This window comes from Centruroides vittatus, unplaced genomic scaffold (assembly GCF_030686945.1).
Source record: "Centruroides vittatus isolate TY-2023 unplaced genomic scaffold, ASM3068694v2 contig_754, whole genome shotgun sequence".
Classification (NCBI taxonomy): Eukaryota; Metazoa; Arthropoda; class Arachnida; order Scorpiones; family Buthidae; genus Centruroides; species Centruroides vittatus.
Window position 1 is genome coordinate 2,306,920 of NW_027122490.1, and position 27,296 is coordinate 2,334,215.

The 27,296-nt window shown below is 26.5% G+C and overlaps 1 protein-coding gene across 1 annotated transcript in view; it reads left to right on the plus strand.

Moving 5' to 3' along the window:
* LOC136981430 (anaphase-promoting complex subunit 13) overlaps positions 1-24,743 on the plus strand; it is a 424,687-nt gene extending 399,944 nt beyond the window's left edge. Inside the window, exon 4 of the transcript XR_010881704.1 lies at positions 23,416-24,743. The gene's annotated coding sequence lies outside the window, so the exon portion shown is untranslated. The remainder of the gene's footprint in view (positions 1-23,415) is intronic.
* Positions 24,744-27,296: the final 2,553 nt, after the last annotated feature.

Genomic DNA, 27,296 nt, shown 5'->3' on the forward strand with positions numbered 1-27,296 from the left:
TAAATTAGAGATTTTTTTCATATAAAATTCGATTAAGATCTCATGAAAAATAAATTCTAAAGAAAATATCTAAATATGGTATTTATTTTACTATTAGATTATTACATTTATTTTTAAATGTATTTACATGTACAGCATCACAAAGTTAAATATATAATAACCCCCCTCTCTCTCTCTATATATATATATATATTTACAAATATTTTTAAAGAAAAGATTTTTCATAAACTTTTTATAGCATTATATATTATATCTTTTATAATATAAAATAAAATCAAAAATTAAATTATAGATTGTATGCATCACAAGATACATAAAACTTTACTGATTTATTCCTAAAGTTAAATTTTCAATTTATTTAAGTCTTGACTTTTATTTTCGTTTTTTCAACCATTTATTTTTTATTGCTTACAAAATTTATCTAATAAATGTAATTATATTTAAATAAATAATACAATTTATTTATTGAATTTAAATTGAATCAATTATTATTATTATTATTATTATTATTATTATTATATACTTTATATAAAATAAAATATTTAAATGAATATATCTAAATCATTTTTAGTTTTTTTTTAAAAATGAAAACATTGTTTATTATTATTTAAAATGATAAAAATCTGTCTAATAAGTAAAGTGGAATGAAATTTTCTTAAATAAATAAACATAAATTATTCAATAGAAGAATATTTTTTTTCTAAATTAAATTACTAAATACTTTTATTTAGATTACTTGAATGCGTTGTGTATGCTAGAGGTCACAGAAAATTCAGTTAAAATTTTTCTTTTCTGGTATCTGTCCAATTAATATTTTTATCTACTGCCAGATTTTTTTCTTTTTAATAGTTTCTAGCCTAAATTATCTATCATTACATAAAATCATTATAATAAAATGATAGCATCTTCCTAATATCGTCTGTTTATGGCATTTCTAACTGAAAATTTCAAAATAAATTTTATAAATTTAGAAGGAAAAAAAGGAGATATTTATTTTTAAAGATATATTTAAAAATAATTAAAAAGTTTAGTCAAAGTTTAAACTTTTTTTGATTATATTCTGTTGATAAATTATTTAATATGAAATAATATAGTGTCACGGATCTTCTTCACGGTGTTAGATATTTTTTTCTTTTGTTTATTAAATAATTTTACTTTCTTTATGAGTAAATATAATCAATGGGTTAAATACAAATGAGCGTTATCCAAAGCAAAAGGTGCTCATCTAAATAATGAGGTGAAGACTTACAAACAATAATCTTTTCTTTCGTGATACCAACAACTGGGCGGTTCGCGCGCTGCCTACTGCAATCCCATGCCTCACGCGATATAACGTGACGTCACGAAAGTTAGAACGAAATCACGTACGTTAAGCGGGAGGTGTTGTTTGTGTTGGCTGGTAGACAGTAAAGTCCACCTCCTAATTTGTCTGGATGGTGACAGCTCTCCTTGTTGCTGTCAGGGACACAGATCTTTGCTCTGTGCACTTGACTGGAAAATTGGCCTTTCTCGTATTAATATGGGAGTTCTTTACGCTACAGCTGTCCGTGATTACCACTTGACAAAACAATGCCCTACTTGCGATTGTGGCGTATATTTTATTTAATTTTTTCAATTTTGAGGATTTTTTTTACGATTCGATATCGCTTTAACTGATTTTATATGATAAAATATGACCGCTGTTATTAATTTTTATGGAAATTTTTATCAGAAAAATTTTTTTAATACTTTATCACAAGTTCTAACACCGAATAATTTTTATAACTTCAATTTTATTAATATTCTTGAGAAGAAATAAAAAGTAATTAATTGAAATTAATGATTTTTATAAACAATTTTAATAATGAATATAAATAATTTATATTTGATTTTAGACCCTTTTTTTATTGTTTTTGTTTATAAAATGTGTAGCATATTTATATATTTTGAAATATACAAACTGCTACTTTGCTTTAAATATATTGTTTTTAAAGAAAAGTAGCAAATATTTTATCAACTAATTTTACAAAAAAAGAGTAAAAGAAGGTTATTAATAAAGCGCATCTTAACTAAAGATATAGTATTTAACGCTACCATAAAGCATTATTAAGACAAATAAATTAACTAAGGTATAAATTTTTTCAATAGATGCTGAAATTTAATTACTTATCTAAAAATGAATTAACGAGTTTTTCTGATAATGCTATCATAAACTGAATTATTGTATTAATAAATTATCTTCTTTTTAATATTTTGCAATGAGGAAAAAATTTGTTTGAATTATTAATATATTAATAGAATATTTTATGTAATGCGTAAAGAGTTGCAAACTATTTCATGATTTAAGATAGTTATTTAATGGGAAATATAGGAATGTTATTATTCCACTCTATTATTGAGAAAGCGATCGATTTAAAGCCATTATATTATTAAAGCATAATTTGGTTAAATCTCCGGTTCATTTAATTTTAACAATTTACATTGTGCTTTCACGCGTTTTCAATGATATCATTTCGAGTGAAAAACGAATTAATTCAACATTTGATTTCATTAAATTATGGCATAACTCATTAATTTAAATATGATTTATAAGTTTATTAAATTTTATATATCAACAAACCCAAGTCTTAATTTGTGATACTCGAAGTTACGTAACCGTGATTTAAACAAAAGCACTTCATAAATTTAAAATTGTCACAGTTGGATATTACATATTTTGATGTTGAATTCTATTTAAATGGAAGTTAGTCTGAGTTGACAGCAATCTACTGAGACTACGTACAGAATCGAATTACGTAATGAAACTTTGAAACTGTCAACAACTCATGCCATGTAATTGGATGGGTAAATTTCTCTAATCTGTTAGATATAACATTTGTCAGGTAGTCAGTCGTTGGTTATTCTACTATATTTTTAATTTTTAGATTATAATATATGCAGAATTATTAGTAGCCTATATTATCAATATTTTAAAATATTTCTTAATTTACAAGTTTAAAAATATGAATGATTATTGTGTCATTCATCTTTAATTAATAATTTAATCTTTAATTACGTGTTTACAAACATTAAAATGAACACTGTGAAACATCCTTGATTTAAATAAAATTAATATGTATATGACATACATCAACGGTGAAAGAATACATTGTGAAAATATTTTAACGGGTTATACAGGCCGCATGTCTAGCATATGGAAACTCGTCCGGAGTAAACATGAATGACCTGGCCATGTCAGATAAGTGACATGTACTAATGGATTGAAGAAGAAAGACACATCAGTTATCCGGACATCCATCATTGCTGAGGGAAACGAAGCACCGAATTCTTCTTACTTTTTTACAAATGTGTTATGTAGGTAGAAGAAATTTTGCGATCTGCGTTGCGAGAACATTATTTGCTATATAGCTGATAATGGATGCTTATGAAAGGGAAAGAACATTTTTTCTTTTTAATCTTAATGTATTGGGTAATAAATAAATGGATAATCAATAACTTTTATCATGCATTATGATTCTTCTATAGAATGCATTCAGACATAATTGATGTAGTTCATACTGACACAGTGTAGATATTTTAAAAATTCTATTGCGCGAATATTAAAAATTAAGAAGAGTTAAAGACCAATTACTTTAATATAAATTAGAATTAATTACAATTGCATTTTAGATTACAAATCGGTGTTTACGCGATTGTACATTAAAAGAAGATAAAGTAATCACGTAATTTAAATAATTATGTTATTTGATAGATTCTGCATAATTTCCATCGCTTTTAGTGATAAAAAATTCTATATTGGAAAATGTTATCCGGTTGGTGTGTGGATTTATGTATTCCTCTACTGCTTAAATGAAATATAACATCATTTATCAAGACATTCCTAACAGTGTCTGGTGAATGGCGCATTGCTACATCAGAACTCAAGGGAGCGCTACACTGCGTACGTGAGGTCCAAGCGCATCGTTGAAATTTCCATGAAGTTCTGCATTTAGGAAGAGAAGTTAGTTTATTCCCAGGAAGGACGTTGACGTCGGTGCCGAGCAAGAAAGAGATAGCGTCAACATTTACATTGCGGTCTCTGGCAGCCATATTGAAGTCGTTATCCCATTTCTGTGTGCAGACACTGCTCTGTTGACATTACAGGTCCAAGAGGTACTTTGTGGATATACATAAAATACTGTTTAGATACCAAATAAAATTAGTGAGATTAAACATTTCTGTTCTTTATCGGCGAACACTTGCGAAGTTAAGTACTTTGATTACATTAAAATAGATCGATGCAGATATTGTAAAGTGGAATTTAATTTAGGAAAATCTTATTTCGTAATATGAAAATGCTTTTATGAACAAATAGTCTGTAAATAATCACTTTAATTGAATAATAGCATACACTAAAGAGATAACAATTATGTATATTTATTTAAAATTTTTCAAAAAGAATTCTTGTAAATTAATGTATCTACCTATATCATATATTAATCAAATAAACTGATAATAGTTTGCGTGATTAATGTATGACATGAGAAGTTTTGAAAATATTAACTTCAACAATATAAAGTTTTATTTTATGAGAAAATTACATAGGCCCAAGGGTCTGATTTCAAACAGAGATAAATTGTCAATTTTTTTTTCCTTTTTTTTCTCACATTTCTAAGCCTGAAAGCCATTTTGAAATTTTCTAAAAACAACAATTTGAATAAATTATATTATCACCATAAAATTTTTTAAAACTTTATTTTAGGTTCGTAGATTATAAATCAAATGTTTACCTTTAAAACAAGATATGCTTATTTAAACGCAACTATTTTAATATTTTATTTTTAAAAAATCTCTAAGAGCGATCACATTTTTAACTTTATCGAAAATATTTTCAAAACAAATAGGCCTATAAAGGTAAAAACAAACATTAGAAAATTATATTTCACTCAAACTTAATGCTTTGTTTCTATATCTTTTGAGATAATAACGGAACTTTGCTAAAGAATTTGATACCGGTTCATCCATATGATATAAAAAACTTCTTGTTTTATTGCTGTTTAACTACGATTAATCACAACAATTGTTTATTTATATATGTAAAATATCTAAATATATTAAAATATTATTAATTATAACTGTATTTGAGAAAATGAATAATTTAAGTTGTGAGAATAGTTGTCCACATAATTGCACTCGACTTAAGATTCAAGTCAACACTTGTCTCAAGTAGTCAGCAAGAAAAAAAAAGGATACTAACTTGGCAATCATCCTATTTTGTTACTTTATTTTAGTGGGTAAAGGAAATTTCAGGAGAGAATCGAATCTAACAAACTTTTCTCTGTGGATTAAGTCGTTTGAGTGTTTTAATCAAACTTTTCAACCTAGAATTTTCTTCACTTTATTGGATTATTAAAGTATTTCTAGATCCAAAGAGAGAAAAATAACTTTAATTGACGAAAAATTTAATCCGATTTTATCCTTGTTATCGACGTATATATTGTTATATCTCGTGGGAAAACATTAAAGAATTAAACTTTTATATATATAAATTTAAATAGGAATTTTTCAATTAGAAAATAGCACAGTTTTCCAAGTTCATTCATAAAATCTACAAATTATTACTATTATTATTTTAAGACTTATTAGAAGTACAATACATGTAAAAACTTCTGTTATGAATTTTATAAAACTATTTGCACGATTTTTGCTAAATATTATCGAATGTCACGCAATTTGTCACGCCTTTTCGTGACAAATTTATGTAAAAAAAATAATAAAATAAAAATAATAATTTAGTTAAGAAAATTAAAACTAATTCAAATAATCAAATGATAATCACATTAGATTCAAATGAAATTTGAATTTTTTTTCTTCTGTAAGGAAGAGAGAATATTCCATTCCAGCTTTAGAAAATAAATTTAATATAATTTCAATTTATTTTTTCAATTATTTTCATCCGAGAATTGACTTAAATATATTCTTATCGTCCCAGGTAATATGTAAGAAGCTAAATATTTAATCATTTTGTGTTTTGAACGTTAATACCGTTAAAAGATATTTATATTATACAGTACAATATTATTAATTTAAAAAAAATAATAATAATAATTTTAAAAATTTAATTCTTGAATTAGTAAATTATAAAATTATATTTAATTAATGAATTAGAATAATTAATATATATATATTTAATAAAAGAAAGATTAAATTAATTTTCGAAATTTTTAGCTTTTCTCCTTTCTAAATTCAATATTTTAAGTTGAAACGATTAAAAACTGCTGAGTTTTGTAATAGTCGATGAAAAAATTAACCTTTTTTTCCTCCTGTTTTAAAATGGAAATAAGTAATTAGTTGTTTTATTTACATTGGGGAGGAAGTTTCAATTGTTTGTAATCTCAATTGGGAATTACCATACTTTGGTTGGTATCTTCTAAAATGAAATTCCCATAAGATGAATCTAATATTGAATGAGGAAAAAGTTTAAAACTGGAATTTCCAATTTACTAAATGCAATTTAAATTACTCGTCTCTTATAGTCGAATGTAGTGATAAAGCTGTTTTTGAGTTATTTCTTTGTCACTTCCATAAACCAGATGGCGCTGTTTATTCGACAGCCTGTGGTCGGGATCGTGAACAATATTGTCGTTGATTAATTTGTTAGCGTGTCTCACAGTCATTAATACGAAGGTAGGTGTGGCACCAGGGCCATTACTAAACACAATAAACGTGTTCGTACTGTTAGATCAATGGCCATAGGGCAAACAATGACCCTTATGTCTAGGGACCATATAGATCTTGACTATGCTTTCTCGTGGGATCCACAGTTGACAGTTGAGAGTCATTATACAACTATACAGCATATCGCTCGTCTAATTGCTTAAAATATGATACCTCTCCCCGAGCTTTAAATAAATATTTTGACTAAAATTTAATTATTTCAATTAAATAGTACAACTAATTATCTCCTGATAAGTAAAAGTTATTTATGGCACGTTATTAATTTAAGTGGATCAGTAACCAGTCGACACAATTATAAACAGTATGTAATTTTACCGCCGGCTCTCGTTTGTGTAATATTAAAAAAAAGAGAGAGTATATGTATAAAAACATACTCTGTTAGGTACGAAAACTTTTAGATAGTAGATTGAAGTATTCATATACATACAGCTGGTGGCGGTTGGGTAACAATTGATGACGTCAATCAGAGGGGCGCAATCCTAACAAAAGTGCCACCTCTGTATCCTCACCAGAACAATTAATTAGTCCCCTCATTTCTATAGAAGAAGCGGAAAGAAAAACTACAGCCGTTCACTCTAATTGTATGTAATTAATAATAGTGGACGGAAAGTTTGTAATTAGTAGAGAGGTTAGTTTTTCCCTCGCGGCAACATTTTCAGTGTAGGTGAAAAAGATTTAACGATTGCCCATTATCTAGCTAATGGTGCGTGGTGGATATGCTTGTCGTCGAAAGACAAAAACATGGCTGCCGCTTTTACAAACTCGGACTGACAATGTAAAGTCATTCATGGTTATCTAAACTACTTTTTATCCGCATCCCTTAACTGTCGTGGTATGTGCTAATTATTGTCGAGTCGTGTTCAGGGGAAAAAATGAATAGTTGATAACAATATTGAATAACTACAAAATATTCCACGGGATATTGTTTTTAATTTTGTAAACAAAACATGTTTTGCATCAGGAGGAAAATTTGATATATAATTTAGTAGGAATTTTTTCTTCTCCCTTCATTCCTATTCAGTTACTAACGGTTGTAAGGAATGACTTTCAGTTTTCCTGGACGAGATAAAATATACTGGAAATAATTTCCAAAAATCCATTTAGAAATTGTCTCGATGATAAATTGTATGGAAAAAATTCAAGAATTTTAATGATCTCTATTCTTATTCTGAGAGATTGATGGACGAAGTTAAATAAAGACATTCATCTCATTTTCTTTGCATGTTCAACCTTATCCGATTTTCTTTAAATGAGTATAAGTAGTACAAACATTAATGAGCTTTAAGAAACATTATAGGGTATTGCACCCTATTAAGTATTCTTTAATAAGTTCTGATTGATGGGAATAAGTAAAATTACACACTTAGAGAAACCCGCAAATGAATTTAATTGTTTAAGATAAACTGTCGTTAATTAACCGATAATTAATTAACTTTACATTCGCTTTTATTGTTAGATATTGTTTTTTCAAGAAAAAACTTTTAAATCGATAATTTGTATACTGCTTACGTCAATTAATTATTTTGATGAAAGTCTTTTGAAAATAAAAACATTTTAATTGTTTGCTATCGATCATATATATTTCAAAAGATTTTTACATAATATACATTTAGTATGATTAATATTCAGTTATATTGTTTGATGACGTCGAAGGATGAGCTGTTCAGGTAACAGCAGGAGACAGAGAGATCAATATACTGTACTTCCTTTTGTCGGTCGGAGTCATTCTCTGGAAAAACAGCACACAGTATTATTAGATTACGGATAGCACATCTAACAGTGGGCACAGAAATCGAATCTCATCAAAAAATTTCGAAGGTTTTAACTAAAGCATTCTTTTCTTACGCGAAATAATATCAGTTTTCTATATTAATCTCGTGGTATTTTAAGCATCTAGTTGTCATTAATCATCATTGGAGATCCAGTGATATTTTTTCTCTACTGCTGTCTTTACATTCCCATTAATCATAACATTTGATCGTTTCGGTGTTTCCCATTCCATCATAAACAAAATTATTTCTCGGTAAAAGGTGTCGACAGATTGAACGATATTAGCATAACTGACGTATTTCAAAAATTCCTTTCTCTTGTTTAAAATATGAGCATAATTAAGATTTAAATTAAAGGAGAAAAATCATATTCGCGTAATCTCTCAAGTGATATTTTAATATACTTCTTAAATATTGCTTTAGTAAAGGTTTCCAAATTTTTTGATTGAATTCTTTCCTGCAATTCCCACTTCTATTTTCACCAACATTGCTATTCATCAATCAATAGTGTTGTTTCATTCACGAGATTTTCTAACAGAAATTATTCATGCACCCTATTTTCTACATTAAAATACATCGACCAATTCTAAACACAGAAGAAAAGTGCCTATAATTTTTCTAAGCATTAAAAAACTAATAACCGTTTTCTTATTTAAAAAAAAAGTATCGCGAACAATCCAAAGCAGTTTAAATTCACTGAAGCAAACAAAGTAAAGTGTAATTTGAAAAACCTTTGATGCAGTAAATTTTCATCCAAGAATTGAAGATTGGAGAGGGGGAGAAGTTTCCAAGTTGATATGATTTTACGCTAAAAATGAAGTTTGCTGCGAATACTTAAGATACCACCCCAGGTGGAGCTTACTAATGGTATAACATGCAACGTTCACATCTTTATACTTTGACAGAGGGATTAGTGTGGCTAAACACCCAGGGCTTCAGATAGATTGCTTGTTTCGATAAAGAACTAAAACTGACGTAGACAAACGATCACTTGTTTGTATGTCCTGATTTCAAAGTTGTTTTAAAGCCAAAAAATTCCCTCATTCATCATCACTACTTTAATAGCTCCTGACACATTGCCCATTGGAGACTATGGAGGCTAAACATGATGTTTGTTTTCTGTCAGGATAAGCAGCTAGATAAAGAAAAGGTGGCTGTCTTTAGCCAATTAGAGAGATGAGGCAAGATCTTAGAATTGATTGTCTTTCGTATAATTTCAAACAATATTAAATTGTTCACTTCTATTTATTGTCTAAATAGAATGCACTCTTGAATTGCTTAATCTGAAAATTTATATACTAGTAAGCTTATCAGTTAGACGAGATAACTGTATCGCTCTATATATTTTTTAACGACTTTTTTCGGTTATTGATGACATCCTTATTTTAGATAAACTTTTTTTTTATTCAGAAATACCTCCAAGTGATGTTTTAATATATAATAATTGATAACAAAGCTTTTTTTAAAACAGTAATGAAGTAGCAAAAAAATACATTTTAAGTAACTTTTCGTGTATAGACTCATATCTTATTTGTATATTTACGAACTATCAACTAACCTTTTTTAAAAGACAAATTTATCTGTTAAGTGATTAATTATTCAGAAACTATATAAAGATTAAAATTATCCTTAGAAAAATTAACAAGTTTTTATCGAAACAATTTACACTTTGATCATTGTTTAAACAACCGCATTCTTTTTGTAATGTAAAAATTCCTTATTTTATTCTTTGCTTCTGAAAAGCTTCGAGTTGAAAGACAAACATTAAACCGAAAGGTTTTGTGCAAACAATTCTGTTCAAAAGGCGAAAACATAAAACCTTTAGAATGTTCTCGTATAATTAGACTTTTTGGGTCAGGAACGCGTAAAAAAGGGGAAAAAAGAAAAACTATTTTATTCAAGAATTAATTTGCTTTCCGGATGATCAGTAGAATTATTTAAATTGCGAACTCTGCGTTACTCGTACAAGAGAATAGACCATAGAATAAAAACTATTGCAACAGATTAAATTTAAGTTTGTATGACAAATTATTAAAGCAAAAAGAAAAAAAAATCGTGAAAAGAAGAGAAAATTTTTAACGTATTTTCTTCTTCTTCTTCTTTTTTTTAAATATATGTTTTTCGAAATATTTTTAAAAATATATTTTAAATTTAACCAGATTAAATATTTGATATATTATCGGATTTTTAAAATTTAATTTATCATAAAATTAAATGAGGGAATCTTTTAGATATGTTTGTAATTTTACTGAGAACTATTAAAAAATAAATCCGCTACGATTCGTATAGAATATATTTGAAGATGGAAAAAAATAAAATAAAAGTTTGCTTACAGGTTTCAATCTCATATAGAGTGAAAATTGTGACCAAATCTTCGATCCTTTACACTAGAATATTTGATATTTTGGTGCATGAAATTTTAAAAAAGAAATAAAGAACCTCGGGAAAAGATTTCGATTTATGGTTTTTCTTTTTATATTTGATTTCTTTAATTATTTTAAATTTAAAAAATTGTATACAAAAATATATTTAAAATAATTTTTGAGAGCGTCATTTAATTTTATGTGCGTATAATTTTTATGGAACATTAATTAATTTTTAATTTTATGTTTGTCTTTAAATTTTATTTTTTTTAAATAAAATTTACATATTAATTTTAAATTAAATTAAACGAAATTATTTTTATTTGAATATTTTATTTTATTTTGTCTAAATATAAATGTTATACACATATGAAATAATATTTTAATTTTTTATCTGCGGTGAAATATTTTTAAAATTTTATATATTTTTTTAAAATAAATTTAACAATTTAAAGTTATCCATTAAAGATAATGCTTTGACGAATTATTTTTTATTATAATTATTTTTTAATTTAAAAAATTTATCGATTTTGATAATCATTAAGACATATATTTTTTTTCTTTCAATTTTATTCAATTTTATGAAATTTTCCATTAACTAAATAGCTCATATCAATTTTAAATACAATAATTAAAAGTTTAAAAGTATCATTTTATACTTTACAATTAGCAATTAGCCGTATAAAAGTATCGATAATTATCATTTTAGATAAATTGCTAATTTCTCTGAGGGAATGGCAAAAGGAAGCAAGTTAGATCCGAGTCAATCAATGTCTCAATAGAAGCGGTATCGGTTGATGCCTCCAAGAATTTCGGCGATGTTCAAAGATATTTGTATCGATGCGAAGCTAATGAAATGCCGTTCATATGATTCCTTTGTAGATAAAAGGATTCTCTTCTGCAGTCAAACAGTTTGTAATTGAACGTGTGTGAATGCTTTTCGGAATGAAATCCATCTTGTTTCTTTTATTGTTTTATTCGGAATTGCAATTAATTAATTGTAAGGAATAGATTCTTTGTAGATAATCAGAATTCTAATAAGGATTACCATTATTTAATGGTAGACCAATTTTAAAATTTGTTTTATGTAATGATTGCAAACCGAGACAAATTGAAGCAAATGCATATTTGCAATTATTTTAGAAATGTAATGTTATGTGTATAACTATAATGGCATATTATTGTTTCTTTTATGTACAGAATATCATTGTTTTTTTTTTTTTAAGAAGAACAAAGTACAAGTGCTATTTAAAATGATTCTCAAGAATTTGTTCCTTTCACGTTAAATTGATTTTTTTTCCTACCAAATTATTGAGTTCAGATATATTGTTATATAATGATTCCCTTATCGTCACAATTAATTTACAAACTGATTTTTAGTTTTCGTTTCTTTGTAACCAAATATCAAGGATTGTTGGAGATCTTTGTTCGATATTTCCAGGCCGTTTCAGCCACTCTAAAACGGAAACCGTAGTGATAAGCAATCATCATCATCAAGACAGAAAAGGCTGCACAATACTCTCTGAATGGTATTGGGAAATGACATATCGTTAAGTTTCTGAAGAGTTTACAATCGGAAGATGACAGTTTCTTGTTAATGGAGAAAGGCTTCTTTCTTAACTATTGACACACAATGAATGGTTCATTTTAACATAAATTTCGACGATTAAGTGAAAATCATTTATCTTATATTATTTTTTTTTTTTTACATTTTATTTAGTTATATTTACAATAATTTACATGTAACAATTATACACAATTTAAAAACGGAATTTTTTGTTTTAGATTTGTAGAATATTCCCCTTTTGTTATGGACAATAAAAGAAATTTTTAAGTAGAAGAAAAAATTAAGAATTGGAATAATTAAAATCTAAGAGTAAATATTTTAGAGTAATTCTGTTGAAGTAATTCAACACGAAACCAATTATTATAGTTGTATGCAAGAGAGATTGTTGCCATATAATTTGGATTTTTCCGAAAATGGTTTGATATTTAATCAAAGTTTACTTGCCGTCTCTATAAATTTTGTTCTTTTAATCTGTCTTTTAATTGCAAGGAAGTAACTAATGTTAATGGACAGGACTTTGATCTTATATAATCTATGACGTGTATCGGATTTTCTTTCTGATATAAACAGTATTTAATCAATTTTTTTTCACGTATTATCACATTTAAAAAACGTAAACGAATCGTAATGTTAGCTTATAACATAATATTTTTTTTTTTAAATAAATACATTGACTTTTTTTCGTTTAATTATTTCAGAATTTATTTTCATCGAAATGATATCGAATACAATAATTTTAATTTTATTTGAATGAAAATTAATTGATGCGTTATATAATTTTCTTAAAAAAGTTATTGTAACAGGAGATTAATGAGAGTATTTTAATTACATTTAATTTATGTATTAAATATCACAAGAACTGTTTTAATTACCATCATTTTTCAACACGTTCAACAAAGAAAAATATTAATAAATGTATTAATGTAGGGTAACAATGATTCCATAAATGTTTTCCAGGAATAATAATTGTTTTATTAAAGAGGCCCCTGCATGGGTTAAAATATTGATTTCTTTTTATCAAATGTGAGCATAATTGATGGTTTGTATTTGAGGAAGAGATTGATAATATTCCTAAAATATGCCTAATCAAATTCTGATTTTGTATAAAGGTTAAAAAAAATAATAATAATAAAATAAAGTTCTTTATATTAAGTTAGATTTTTATAACAGCAATTTAATCCTTTGCTTTTTTAATCTACACATCACATTTTAATTCAACTTTTGTAGTTAAATATATATATTATGAAGTCATTTGTTCGTTTAAAATGCATATTCATGAACTAAGAAATATTTAAATTTTTAAATTAATTTATTAATCTAATTTAGACATATTTAATATATTAAATTATATGCGTTAATTTAGATGGACAGGGCTAAATACTTACTTCATTAAAAGCAATATTAATAGTATATTATATAGTAATTATTTTATGCCATTAGAAAAATTAATTGAATATACTTCTGTGTGATTATTTTTATATATAAATAACAGAAAATATTAAAATTTTTATCATTATTAAACTGGGAGAGGAGAGAATTTATTCTTTTAGGGTTTAAGATTCAAACTGTTATTTTTAAGATTTTAAAATTTAATAAATGCATTAAAATAACAGAATAAAAAGATGTCTGTAAATAATTAAATAGTATTTTTAATTATATTAATTAGTTAAAATTAAAATTGATAAACATCTACAGAGTTTTATATAGCAATTTACTTTTTACAATAGAATTTCATTTATATTAACATTAATTTCTTTATTACAATTTATTATATCATTAAGTAAAAAGATTAATTATTATTTTTAATACTTTATAGAATATATAATTAAATATCTTAAATAAAATTAATAGGTTTGCATTAAAGCATTAACGACTTTCTATTATAAAAATAAAAAGATATATATGTAAATATAAATATTAAATTATCTTTTACGCTTATCTAAATAGTCGAAAAATATGAATTACAGAAACGATTTAGGATTTTCAACTTGCAGATGAATTCAATTATTTTGATCATAAGAACTTTTTTCTTTCTTTAAATTTTTTGGTGCGCCCATACCAAATTGATATGAAGATGCGTAATTTTCTTTCTTTTAACATTTCTTTCTTCCTTCTAAATATTTTTATTATAGAATAAAAAACATTACTACAGCGATAGAATGTTTTTATCTTTATTCTTATCACTTTTTATTTTAGTTTGAATATACAAAATTTACCGAATTTGAATAGAAGATTAGCAATTTTTTTTTTTGTTACTTGCTTGGACTTTTTTATATAGATATATATATATATTTTAACGCTGTTTATTCTTAATTTTATTGATTCGTGGAAAAAACGGTTGTGTTTACTCTTATATTTGTAAATAAATAAATAAATAAATAAAAATTCAAAGTGCCTGAGACTGTTATTTGACAAAATAAGATTGAATCTCAATAGTCTAATGCTATGTTGCTTCAATTCAATTCGAAATTGTTTGCAGTCACGTTTTTCCATACAAATTTATATTGATAACATATATTTTGATTCTGTAAAAATATTTTTACATATTCAATATATTTCTGATCAACAGATAGGTAAACATATTCAGTTTCATTTCAATGAATCTACAAAAAATCATACAATCTTCGAATTTTACGTTGAACATCAAAAATTTCATAGATTATTCTTTCTACTGTTTATTCATTTATATTTAAAGTTTTTCTTTGTAAAATTCTATTGTCGTTATTATTTAAGAGCGTTTTCTAATGAAAATATGTTCCAGGACTTCAATAAGGTATTGAAAAAGAATGCATTCTTGTTGGCACGTTTCACAACTCTTCACCCTATTTTAATACTTTCAAAAATTTTTTTGAAGTTGTTGAAGAGATAGCATTTACAATATTTAGTTGAAGTTCCTTAAGAGTTTGGGTTGTTTATTATTAAAAGTTTTGAATAAAATGTAAGCAGATTTTGGGAATTTGTTTTATCGTATTGGATTCTAAACTTATCACTAAAAAACGGTTTTCCAGCTTTATATAGTTCAAAAATTTTCAAAGCAATAAATAGTTTTTGGAAAGAATTTATTTTTCGACTTTAAAATATTTATATCCTTATGTAAAGTGGCTTGAATAAAACGACAAAAAATATGTACATTTTTATATTATAAACTTTATATATTTTTATAAAACGACAACATTTTTAAATTTATATTTTCCACGTTTTAATGTACTAAAAATGTTGTAAATTTATTTTAAATTCAGTATAAACTTTCTTATTTTATATTAAAATAAAACAAAAATTATAATAATGCTCTTTAATGTTACAATTTATTTTAATATTGCATTATGTGTATTAAATGTGAACTTTTACAATATTTATTATATTGAATAGTCTATAGAATGTGTAGGCCTGTAAAGCAAATATTATTGACACCTTTTCTACTCTATCTATTGTTATCAGTCAAATAAAACAAAATCAATTCTGAATAACAACTATGTCTATTTATAATCCTTAAAATGTTTAATCGATATCATTTGTAAACAATTATATTAAAATTATTGAATATGCTAATAATAATAGCCTTTAACTGATGAACAATGCCATAAAATAACCATTTCATTTATTATTATTATTATTATTATTATTAACACTGCACAAGAGATTTCAAAAGCTTTCAAAACATTTAAAGCTAAACGTTTCAAAAATAAAATAAAATTGAATTCAGATCAGTATTTAATATCCTCTTTTAACTTTAATGGAAATTCTAGATTAATTTATTAGACTTTAAATCTGTCAGGTTATGAAATATAAGAAATTATTCAATAATTAAAAGGAACTAAAAGCTTCTTCCATTTAGCATTAACCAACTTTTAAATTCGATTCTGGCTCTTCACGTCTTCTCAGATCTGTTTAGTTCTCAATCAATCTTTTTAATTGCTTTCGTTCATATATCCCTTGATTGTCTTTAATTGAAAATGGGCAATTATTTCTTGAAATGAGCGAACTATAAATCTTATTTGAACAACTTTAGCATTGCTAACGTGTTGCTTTCTTTTCTATTCTCTTTACTAACACACGATACTAACTCAAACAAGCCTAATTAACGTATACACAGAGAAAGAGTAAGTACGCAAATACGCTTTAAATGAAAAATTCTTAACAGAAATATAAATTAAATAAGAATTTTTTCAAATTTACTGTACTAAATATACTAAAATGAAACTGGACTTGAGACTTTTTCTGTGTATTCAATAGAGCGAAATCGTAAATCAAGTTAAAGTTAAATATCACAAACTCTAATGAGTTAAATAGTTATTTTATCTTAAACTATGGTAATTAGACGTCTGCGATCGAGATCCAAAACAAAAAGAATTAATTTGACACTTACTATGACGTCAAAGCCATGCTGAACTCGTTAAAGCAAAGGACGAACACAGTCAAATACTGAAGTGTTAATTTAGCTGTCGAGACCAGAATTAATAATAAGAGCCAAGACTTATTCGATAAACTTATCAATAATTGAAAATATAATTATATAGTAGAATATGACATCAGTTGATTGAAAATGTCATTCCAGAACTTAACTTTCCGGACTATCTTAGATTCCTGTTATGTTTCATATTCTTGTTTCAAGCATAACACAGTTATACTTTCATGGAATTATTTATACAAAAATTATCTTAATTGTAATTGGCTTTTTAATATATACAAGTAATAATTAAGTGTTTTTATAAACTTTTCAGAAGCAATTAAACCGTTTAATTAGCCTATATATAAATATTGGTATTTAATTATTATAAAATTGTTTATTTTGGTTGCTTAATATATATTATTTTACTATAAAAAGGTATCTAAATCAGTGAGATAATATTCATAATTTAATTACTCCATGAGGTTGTTTAAAAATAATTTATTCAATCTGTATACATTTTTACATGTTGAATTGAAAGCAATTTCAAGACTCGGGAGAACTGCCTTTTAGCTACGTATTTTCATATTTATTTCCATTAAAATTCATGAAAATTATTATTTTACTGAATTTTTATATAAAAAACTTTTTTAAACATTGACGTTTAGATTGTAAAATTATTTTGAAAACAACTATTACAAAGAAATGATATAAATTATCATACAAATTGATAAAAAGAAATGTTTTCAGAATACTTTAAAATTACTTAACAAACTTTAGATATAAAATTAATTTTATATTATAATAGTAAAGCATATTTAAATAAAGAGAAAATAAAATATTCTACAGTAGATGGATACAATTATCACCATCAATCTTCTTTGATTAAGACAACTTAATCATTGATTTAAATATTTGAAAAATAAATGTTGACCAATTATGCAAATGATTCTTGATTAATCATCTATGAATTCAACGCCAATAGTACAGAGACAAAAATGATAAATTATTAGCTTTAGTGTATATAACGGCACAACTTGGAGTTAGACGAGATGAAGTATAACACGGAACCATCGATCGAAGACATATGACAACATTTCTAATGTAACAGTCTTCTGCTACCAACGAACTTTGGCGTTTTTCTACAGCTAGACATGGTATGACGTCAGTGTCATGTGCTGCATGTTTATCCCACACAAGCTTCTATCTTGTTTTGGTGATATCAATCACTGACAAGATGGCGGCTGTCAGATTGGTCACGGTTTGTGATCTGTCATCTAGGCCGATTTTTTCCCCTCTTCTTCCTTCTCTTTTCACAAGACTCAGTGGGGGGAAGGATTACAGAAGTCTACGAAAGGGTTGTCGGGAAGACCCGAAGTTTTGACTGTTATCACATCTCCTGTATTCGTAATCTCTGTACTTCGATGGCTTCTGCGTGCATTACTCCAAAGTTTCAACGAATAAAATTTCTAAAATTTGCACGCAAGCTTCATCACGTATGGGTTTTGCTATACGAAATGAAAGCAACGACTGACACGCCAATGTTTTGAAACGTCAGTTTGGATGATTGGATTTAGCGAAGAGAGATTTCGTTGATAGGAAACAAAAGTGAACTCGAAATGTTCCGATAATTTTAATGTCATGTTCAATTTAGTGTAAATACCACAGAGGTCAGTTTATTATCTTTTATCGATAATGATGATACCAAGTCATATTAAATGATATGCTGTTTTGAAATTTCTCATTTTAAAACTCTTTTTCTTGGTACAAGTTTATTTTATTACAAGACATCCTTTCCAGATATTAAAAAAGAAATTTCAAAGAGAAAATTTATAAGAATATTTATTTGAAATCTCCAGACACTCGCTTTTTGAAAACAATAAACACGAAAAGTGAAGAGAAATAAATGTATTAAGTCATGTGTAATAATTCCAGAAGGCACTTTAAAATTTTCGCATTATTTTGCTTCGTATGTTTGCTTTTGAACTTTACGAAAGTATTTTATTTTACTTATAATTTTCTGTAAAACTTTATAAATTAAAATTACCGTAGACATAAATAATAAAAGATTAAATAGTGATTGACATAAATTAAATTTTATTTCCCAATATAAGAATATATATGTTTTTTCTATTTACTTATTGAATTATTATTTAGACGAAACACAAAACAAAATAAATTTGTTTACACTGTTTTTTTTATTACTGGATAAAAAGAATATCCTAGATAGGATTTCATTTCCCTGCAGATAAGAAAATATTTGAATAAGTCAAAACATGATATTAAAGCAAGCACAATCACATCAGTGAGATCAAGGCAGGTAAATGTGCAATAGTATTGATAAGACGAATCACTTTTCTTACACCTGTCAGTAAATTTAACACCTGCCTGCAACAACGAATAAGAGTAAACATGTTCTTATTGATCTGTTTTCATAGAGTGTCTTGAATCACAACAAATTTCTAACCATCGTAGTTGTATATATAAAAAGTATTGTCAACTCCAGTTTTTTAAATATTTTATAAAAAATTCTAAAGAATTTTACGTAAATTTATAACAATAATAAAATATATATATATATATATATATCTTGTAAAAATATTTCATAATTTATACTAAACTCATTAATTACTTTAAAATTTAAAACATAAAATAACCGTGTTTTATACTAGCAATTCGTTGATGCTATCTATTATATATAAACACCATATATACGCTTAAAGTTCGTTAAGTGAAGGTAAAGCTGTTAATATTTTCAAATTATAAAATTTATATGAGGATGAATACATGGCCACCTCGTTCATTTATATCTTCATCTCTAAACAGGTGTCCACATCATATATAATTGCCAGATATATCGTATATTGAAACGAAGACACAAATCATTAACTGCATATATGACATTTACACTTAGTCGTAAATCTCCGGGACTTGGCGAATTTTATGTCGTTGCCTAGGAGACGAAGATGAAGTAATGGAAAGATGCTGTCAGAAGAGCACATCGATGCTCGGTTAATGCTGACAACAAGCAGCGGACCTGTCATAATTAGTGCCATCAAAACTTTCATGGCTAAAGATGACATATGGTACTGTGTATTGTTTGAAGTTTCATAAGTCAATGATTATGAAAAAGGGAAATTTATCTACAAACTTAATTGAATTAATTTAGATACGTCATATTTATTTATAAAGATTTATAAATATGACAAGTGAATTTGCTTTTCCCAAGACGATTTTTCTATTCCCAACTTAGTAAAATTAATTGAAAGACTTTTTCCCACTTATTATTAAAATTCAGGAGTGAAGTAAAGCAGATATTACAAATGAAATAAATATTCATGGAAATAAACATAAAAGAAAAAATAATTTATCTGTCTTTTAATTATTTAAAAGGATAAACGTTTTATATAATTATTAAAATTACAAATGGAAAGAGAATGAAAACAATTAAATACTTTCTAATTATTGTTGAAAATCAAATTCGTAGAACGACTATCAATCACTTACTTGACATTAAATTCAATATAATAAGTCAAAGTTTTACCCCTAAAGATATTTGCGGTTTATTTATAATGAAAGGAATTCCAAAGACGTCATGCTCATCAGTAAGTTGCTCGTAATATAATTATTAGGAAGCCACACTTCATTAAAATCGATGTGCTATAAGACAAGATTCGGTTGATTGTATAATCAAGACACGAAGGACAGAAAGTAATGGAACTCCTCATAATTCCAACAAACTTTACCTTTAATTATATTTACTCTTTAAAATTTTGTTTTAAAATATTCTTAAGTCTTATTTTAATATTTTCGATTATAAATATTTATTTAGCTTAATATAAGAAATTAAATATTTGTTCACAATAAACTTAATTAATTTAATAAATCACTTAAGAGAAATTCATTTATCTTTGAAATTTTATTGTTTCTTCCTTATTAAATATTTTAACAAATGCAATAAGAATGTATAAATATATATGAAAGTCGAAGATTCAAATATTATATTTACAAAAAAACTGTTACTTTAAATAGATAAAAATTGCATTTTTTTTAAATTTGATATTTTCAATTTGATTTTTTTAAAAGAATATTTTCCAAACAGACTGGCATTTTATATCTGAAATAACTTATATATTTATTACAGTTATTTATAGAGTGACGTTTTCTGTTGTTAAATTAATTTTACTTAATATTTTCAATATTTTTATTAATAAAATGTTGGTAAATTTTACATAAAAATATACATGTTTCATTTTTATATTAAATAAGTCGAAATAACTAAATTATAATGCTTTATATTATGTTTCAGTGCGATTAAATGCACTTAATATCAGTGATGTATTGAAAATATACATATCCGATAGACATTATACGAATTTGTTTTTGATATTGCGTGAAGTATTCGGTTATCCATCATTCATTTTTCGAGTCAATTCAGATATTTCCGCTGTGAAATGATTAATGAGACAAAAGAAATCTTATTGAAGTATTCAAAATTCTTCATAAACTGATTTTCCATCAAAATATTCAATAAACTTTTCTTATTTTTATACAGTAATGCGAAGAAAGGAGAATTTAATTTCGTCAGTTCTTTATTTTGCTGAATGGATATTGAACCTCTTCTAAGAAGCTTCCATGTTATATCCAACTAAAGAAACGTTTTAATAACTTCAAAAGAAATGTTTTAATATGCAAAATATTTTCGTTTTGTATTTATTCGACGCCTGTTGCACTAAACTACTTTTAATAACTGGCACAAACCTATTAATATTCACTTTTCAAACCAGCTGGATGAAAATTTCTTTCCTGAATTTTTGAAATACCATCTGGTCGACATATGAGACCAGTTACCTGTCAGTGAATGATGGAAAGTTGTTTTTCAACCCAGTTGATTGTATGACTCTTGCAACTTCGATCGATCTTTAGATTATGAGCCATGTAATCTGCCGTAACTCAATGGTTAAGGGGGTAAAAAAAAGGCACATTTAAAATTTGCTTATGCACCGGCTATGATAGAAAGGCGATTAATAACGACATCTTGTTTACATGTAGAAAATAGGGACGATCATCATTAGTCTGATAGCTTCTGCTTTAGCAATTTTTTAACCGATAAAGTTGATTTGTTTAACTAAATGCTACCGAGCTTTGAACATATTTCTATGAAGATGAATGATTACGGATTGCCCGTCAAGTAAACATGTGGAATATAAGATATACAAACCATTGTAAAAATTGAGAAATGCCTCAATTTTCTGTTTATACCATAAATTATATATTTTGATAAACAAGATCATAAAGCAAGAAAAATGTATATAAATTTTTAGAATTTAAGCTGTTATTTATTTAACTGTCAACATTTTCGAATGTAATGTCTTGTCTAATGTTAAAATTGTTCAATGTATTCATTTCTTTGATATTAATTCGAGTTAAAAAATTCTAACAAAGAAAATCGCGTGTTTATTTTTAATTAAATAATAGAAAATAATCCGGAAAAAATTGAACAGGACAAGTGAAAAGGGAAGGCATTTATAATCAAGATGGCGAAGAAAAAATGATAACGTATAAAGAAGGAATAATATGTCGAATTCTTTAAATTTTTATAAAATCGGTTCTTATCGATTTGAAATTCTTCAAGATATCTGCTTAATTTGAAAATATCTGTGTTGTGAACGATCTAGACGACGTAGATGATATTTATCGTCTTACAACGCTATCAATCTTTAACAACTTTTTGTTTCTTGTTACTGCCTATCATCCATAGCTGGTTTATCTCGAGATTAATCACTAAAAGCGTTGCTATCTCCTCCTATTTTCTGTACATACTGTCGCTAATTTATTCTCTCCTTTCACTAAGTAGTGTCAAGGCAATGGAATTAAAATTAGTCTCATGTAGAAAGATGCTATTGTGAAACAATCTTCACTTAAAGAAAAACTTCGAGATAAACATGGAAACTGAAGATTGTAATCCTACTGAAGTAAATCCTATCATTAATTTTGTGCCAGCGATGTGTAGACAATGTGTTAACAATCATCTTCATAAGATAAATTTGCCGAAAACAAAGTTTCGGTACTAATTAGTGGATAAGTATTTTCACTATCTCAAGTGTTTCCTCAAGAAATGAGTCTTTCTCTTCGATTTTTCTTTTATTACTGTTTCATCTACTGCCGAGATCTATATTTGTTCTTTGACAAAAAAGTATTTCTGAAAAGTGTTATCAAAGAACCACCTAAACACATAAACCTCTAAACAGAATCGAAACTATCTCCAAAAGTAATAACGGAAGTTGAACGAGATAACCATCCAAGCGAAAGAAATATATGAAAGTTATGATATTATATCTACGGAAGAGGAGGAGAGAATAATTAAAATTTCTGCTTCAAATAATTACAATGACTCTGAAGAAATTTAAGGATAAATTGCAATTAATTTTTAAGTAATTTCGAATATTTTTCTATACAAGCATAATTAATTTTTCAGATGATTTGAGTTACAAAAATTGCAAAAATATTACTTTGAAATGAATCCATTAAATTATTAATGAATATATATTTTTAGCAATAATATTAATAAAAATTGCGAAAATAATTAAATCATTTTTTATATTAATATTAATAAACATTAATTAATTTTAGGTAATTCATCTCGAGAGAAGATAACATATTAAAATGTTGGAAACGTTGATTCAATTCGAAAGAGAAAAACTTTTATTTATTTTTCAATCAAATAACAAATCAAATATAAGAAGAAAACAAAAAAAATTTTTTTGATTTGGAGAGGATTATTTTATATCAAGAGTAACTTTAAATCCCCGTCACATCCACTAACGACTGAAGCAAGTTTGCTTCTTTCTGAATTGACGTTATATTTCTATATTGTTCTACGTCACATGGACGTTGTGACGTTTCCTTTTCTAACATAGAGTAAATATTGGCTCCTCCACCCTGTCCAATGCAAGATTTGGCGTCCGGGGTTGAGAAAATTGATTTTACTGTTATTGCCATGTCAGGTGTTGGACCAAGCGAGATTTACTATCGTAATTCTTCTTGACTGTCACGTGTTGACCAGAAATGTCTTTGTTTCTTAGAACTACCATAGAAATATCCGAGGCCTGGATAGTCAGAAAATCAGTAAATAAAGTTTAATACTGACTATGTATGTAATAGGTTTCTTCAGCTTCTTTATGAGTTGTCCGAATTTCAAATCTAACACTGCACCCCATTTTCTCGCGGGAATTTGGGGAGAGAAAAAAAATAAATGCGAGAGAACTAGACAAGAGGAAGTGAAGGACACAAGAGAATAGAAGGCTTAACGAACTCTGGATGATTGATTTCTTTTCGATTCACTCCCATCTTGCTCTCTGATGAAATAATGCTAGAAGCACACTTGGTATACAGATGAAGGCGTCTTATCTCCCGATGGTAGTCCTGACAAAACTCCGATTGACTTAACACGTTTTTTCCCTCTGGATGTGAAATTTCTTTCTCGACTGTAAATTTGATATATAAGAAGAATGTTGATAGCGAAACTAACGGTTCTCTAGTTTCCGATAAACCATTTAATCACACTTAATCTCTCTTATATTCAAAAATAAAGCTGAGTTATATTAGATGTCGCAATTGCATCAACGTACCAGTTTATCTTACATTACTATCATTAACAGAATTAAAATTTTTAAAAAGGATGTTTAATTTCTTTAATTAAACAGATATTTAAGTAATTTAATTAATTTTATTTAATAAAATGTCTTGTTTCTTTTGTAATATTCTTTATTGGAATTATAACGATTACGAAAAGATGTAAAAAAAAACATTCACAGCGAAGGATGAAATGTTGTTTATAGAATTTTAGTATAATAAAAAGGATATAAAATACAATCGAATAAGTTTTAAGGCAGGTTTTATTTTTATAATCTAAAATGAATGAAGTTTTCTGATAAAACCCATCGGAGATAGGTATACAAAAGACGTCTTTTAAATCCAGATTTCATTAAAGAAGGATCAACATATTCATGAATTGTATCGAATAACTTTTCGCTGTGTAAAATATTGACAAAAACTTTAAAAAATATAATAAGTCTTGGTAGATTTTAATTATACTTCAAAGGCCAAAGATCAATTTATACAAAAATTCTCGTGCCGTGTTTAACGGGAAGAAAATGAAATTAATCATTATCAATTATGAATTTAGAATTTATTTTAATAATCCTTGTTTGCGGTTTTGTCGAATTTCCGATTTTGTAATAGATTATGACGTAAGATTCTATCAAAACAAATGAAATGTAATGATGTATTTAGGTTAAAAACATTGATTAAACGTTGAACAAATTCCCAGGTGAAAATGCCAAGTTAAACGAGAAAAGTAAAATTTCATTAGTTGATTGCAGTCATTCCAAAACAATTTTCTTGCTTCCACAAACTCCAATTCCACAAGAGAATTAAAGCCATTTTTTATAACGTGGCAAAACTATGAAAACTTCAACAATATTTCTACTATCACCAGTTTAATTCAGAAAAACAGTTTTACAGGAAGAAAGGAACTTGTAGAAGTCATTGGTCTCCTTCAAACCGCACATTAATGTTACTAACTTCAAGAACCTGTTAGGAGACTCTAGGGATTTAGCACACATTTGGGACTCGCTACAATTCCCTATCATCTGTCAAACCTAACGAGGACCTAAAAACAGACATTGTGTGGATACTTCAGAATTTCAATTTTTTTTCATATTCTTGTCACCTGACAGATTTCATAAGTTCATTTAATTCTGAGTGGTTTACGATAAATCTAATAAAGTTTAGTTGACTTTTTTTTACTGTTTCTAAGTTATATATATAGCAATTGAATAGTTGTGTAGTTTCGAATTAAAAATAAAAAAGAAAAGCGAAACATTTTGTTCAGTTTACTAACCGAGAAATGGCTTTTAGGCAATTTGTTTCTAACAAATTTTACGAATTATCTTTAACGTTATGAAAAATATAATTAATTATAAATCTTTAAATAAATTTTAACATAATATATATTAAGAAATTAAATTAAATATAACGATTTTTGGACTATATTTATATATAAACTAAAGCAACTACTATGCCCTATGCAACTACTAGAGACTTCGTTTCATCCTTCTAATCGATAAATAAATATGTATATTTATATTTATTGAAAGGATGAAGCAAAGCTCCTAATAGTACATACAGACACTCACACACACCCACATATACAGTATACATATATATAAACTAACGCGCGTGTGTGTAGGGGGATGTGTGTGTGTGTGTGCATTATCTATTATTATCTGATGAAGGAAGGATCTCTTGTATATTGCAGCTTATGGCCAAAATATATTAAAATCCCGTCCTGTTTAATGCGTCTAATTTACATGAAAAGATACAAGAATAAATCGTCGTATATTGTTTGTTATATTACGAAAAAGTTACGCAAACTAAAGATAAAAATATTATTACCGTAAATTATACAAAATTGAGTATATGGAATTCTAGACATAGCATTAGTTTAATAATAATGTAAAAATTTTAAATTCGAAAATAGATCAATAACATCTTTTATAAAAAGATTTATTTCAGATAATACAAAAAAAAATTGGTCAATAAAATACAATTAAGAAAAAAACAGGTTAAATTTATAAAAATGTTGTTCAAAGAGATTTGTTGTAAAAAGTAGAAATTTAGTTCTGCCATTAAAAAGAAGAAAAGAAAAAAAAATCATTTTCCGAAACCAGAATTACAATGTCAAACAACAAGGAAAATAATTAAGTGTCGAGATGTGTAAAAAAATTATTTTTCTCTTTACATTTTACTTCTATAGACGAAACATCTCTAGAATTTTATATTTAGAAAAAAATCTGATTAAGTAGCTACGTTAGAGAAAAAGAAGGATTTTAAATGAAGTGGGAAACATTTAATCAACTTGTTTGTTTTGAATATATCATCAAAATGACGTAGATATTTAGTTCTTTTCTCGAAAACATTAAAGTAGTTGCGCATTTGTCTATCGGAATCAAGTACAGCTTTAACGTGACATCATTAAAGTCGAACGTGTGCAATTGAAGATGAATCACCATGATTTGGATGGAAATAATTGCAGCAGTACAGAAATAAATATTAAATAACAAAAATATCTGATCGTTCTTTTAATAATAGTGAAAAATTACCTTTAACTCTTTTCTACAGTATAGGGTTTCTCAATTATGGAAGATTTTTACATTTTGCTCACGTATAAAGTAGTAGTTGAAGTAACTTGATCCTGTAGGTAGGCGATTCGCCGAGAGAAAAGTGTTCTGCTTAGTTTTTCTTCTTTTGCACTTTATAGAACATCGTTTTTCCAGAAAAACCACTCGCTAGAAAGAGATTAAGTTGCATTCTCTATTTTACTTTCGATGTGAAAAGAATGTGAAATTTTAATATAAGAAATATCGACGTAGAAAGAAAAATCCTATATTTTACACCATAAATTATAAAGATTAAATGTCTAAAATTTCTTCTACATTCTCAAAACATTT